Here is a 3,093-nt window from a genome sequence, read left to right on the forward strand (position 1 = left end):
AAACACTTTATAGTCTTCGCCTCTTCCTCCTGGATTGTTTAAAACTGGAGCAGTAACTTGTTCTTTGAGCACCATCCTCAGCACAACTGAGCATGCCTGCAAAATTAAGTCGCACTTGGGGAGGGAAGGGGACAAACACAAGTCATTAGGTTTGTATGGATTGGTGCTGCCAACCTGTCCTGGCCCCTAGCTCCAAAAAGTTGCCGACTCCTGAGCTTCCCCAGGTAGAATGATCTGCCCTTTTCTACCTTCACCTTTACCTTTTCCCAGTGTTGTCTTAGCTAAGAAATGGAGCCTGCAGGCTGATACATACCTGCAGAGAGTGGCCTAGCCAGTATCAGCATGACTTTGCTCTTCTGACTCGTCGGTGCCAAGAGAAGCCTCTTTCGACAGTTGATTTTGCAATGCACAACCTACTGCAATAGCTAACAATGGTGGAAAAAATCTTTCTGTTCAAATAAAATGCAACATAAAAAATTTAGGAGTCTGAAAGCCTTAGGAGCTCTGCCTAGAGCCAGGGCGCTCACGATGTCTATCCTCCCTGTTGTAGAGCCTGGAGGGCTCCAGAGCTGCTCCATGAATTTGTCCTTCTTGGCAGTTTCACAGCAGCCGCTATCTTCTGGAATTCCTCGCAGTCGAGGATGGTTGTCTTCCATGATTGTCTTATCTGTGTATCCACGGATGGCTGATGAGGCCTATCTGGGATTGACAGATTCTACTGCAGTTCAGATGTGTATCCATGTCGGGTGCATGGCACTGGATTCCTGATTTGGTCCGTGACACACTGTTTCTGCCACTCATGCTTTTCTATCTCCTGTTGTTGTCATGAGGTTTTGAAGTACTGAGATCCCCGTAGCAGACTCTTCCTCCTTTTGGGGTGGTCCTGGGTAATAGTCTCCCATGAGTTGACACTGATGTTGGATTTTTTTCAAGGTGGCTTTTTGCAGAGGTGACATTTTGCTACTGAGCATTTTATTTCGTGCCATTAATTAGTTCCTCGCATTTACATTTTGTTACCACTGTATTTTTCTCATGACTTTTACAAGGAGAACGTCTCTGAAGCGCTTTCTCTGTCCTCCTCCTGCATGTATGCCTTGACTGAGCTGGGAGACGAAAACTTGCTTCAGGAGTCTGGAGGCGGACATCTGGATGACATGGCTGGCCCAGTGAAGTTGATATTGGATGATCGTTGCCTCAATATCCACGGTGTTTGCATGTAGGAGGACACTCATGTTGGTGCATCTGTCCTCCCACTGGATTCACAGGATCTTCTGCAGGTAGCGTTGATGGTACTTCTCCAACAACTTTAGATGTCTCCTGTACGTTGTCCATGCCTCACCTCCATACAGCAAGGTTGGGATCACGACTTCTTGATAAATCATGAGCTTGGTTTCGGATCTGATGTCATGATCTTGTAACATCGGTTTCTTCAAGCTTCCAAAGGCTTCACTTGCACATTTGAGGCAACGTTGGATTTCTTTGTCCGTGTCGGCCTTCTGCGAGAGATGGCTTCTGAGGTACAGGGAATACTCAACCTACTCCAGAGTCTCACTGTGGAGCTGGATTACCAGAGCTGCTGGTAGAGGACCTTATTCTTCTGAATGTTAAGAGTCAGTCCCATTTTCTTGTATGCTTCAATAAAGACGTTGATGATTGCCTGAAGGTCTGCTTCTGAATGAGCACACGCTACAGCAGCAGCGTACTGGAGCTCAATGACTGTGGTTGGGGTGGTCTTGGTTTTGGCTTAGAGTTGGCTGAGGTTAAAAAGTTTACTGTCCATTCGGTAGTTTAGCTCTACTCCGGCTGGAAGCTTGTTGGTGGTCAGATGTAGCACTGCAGCAAGGAATACTGAATTGCATTGCAGCAGGGAATATACAGTACTTTGATATTGAAAAGAGTGTTGGAGTGATGATGCAGCCTTACTTAACTCCCATTTTAACCTCAAAGGGATCTGTGATAGATCCGTTACTGAGAACTTGTATACCGTCATGGAGCAGGCAGAGAATAGTGACAAATTTTGGTGGGCATCCATACTTTAGAAGGATCCTCCCAACACTTCTTGGCTGGCAGAGTCGAAAGCTTTTGTAAAGTCAAATGAGGCCATGTAGAGAAATGTATGTTGTTCCTGGCATTTCTCCTGCAGCTGGTGAGCTGACAAGATCATGCCCATAGTGCTTCTTGATACCCTAAACCCACATTGAGGAGCTCTTCAGCAAGTGGAAGAAGATGGTCCAGGTGGGTTCTCTCAATGATATTTCCTGTGGTGGACAGCAAGGTGATCCCTCTATAGTTTCCACAGTTGGACGTGTATCTTTCTCGAAGACTGTCATTATGACACCCCTGAGGTCATCTGGGATTTCCTCATCATTCCAGATCCTTAAGATGAGGGCATGAAGCTGTGATGTGACCTCCTTTCCTCCCTGTTCGAAGATGTCGGCCGGGATTCCATCAACTCCAGATGCCTTGTTGTTCTTCATCTGCTCGATGGCTTTCCTCACCTCCTCAAGGGTTGGAGGGATTCTGAGATCATCTCTGACTGCGTGTTGTGGGATGGAGTTGAGAGCACTCTCGTCAACAGCAGAGTCTTGATTGAGAAGGTCTTCAAAATGCTCTTTCCAATGGGCATTGGCGGCTCCCCTTTTCTTGATCATGTCTCTTCCATCCTTATGTCTCAAGGGAGTTGGCTCCTCAGTGCTCAGATCGTAGATGGCTTTGGTGGCACTGAAGAAACCATGCATATCAGGGACGTCAGTGAGACGTTGAGTCTCCTTAGCTTTGTTTTCCCACCATTTGTTCTTCATATTGCATGTCCTCCTTTGGGCCTCTGCTTTGGCTTGTTGGGGATTCAGTGTCTTTTGCTGGGAGTTACTGTCATTTTGCCAAGTACAAAACACCTTGTGCTTGTGATTTGGATCTCCCAGTTGTTCTCATCAAACCAGTCTTGATGCTTCCTAATGCAGAATCCAAGTGTCTCTTCACAGGCACTGATGATGGTGGCCTTGATGGCACCCCACATGCTGCTGACATTTTCCCAGTGTTGTTGATTGGAATTCACCACTTTTTCATTGAGGTGGAAGAGGTCTGGCTTGCTCG

Source organism: Gavialis gangeticus, unplaced genomic scaffold, assembly GCF_001723915.1.
Source record: "Gavialis gangeticus isolate Ggan-Ray unplaced genomic scaffold, GavGan_comp1, whole genome shotgun sequence".
In the NCBI taxonomy this organism is placed as follows: Eukaryota; Metazoa; Chordata; order Crocodylia; family Gavialidae; genus Gavialis; species Gavialis gangeticus.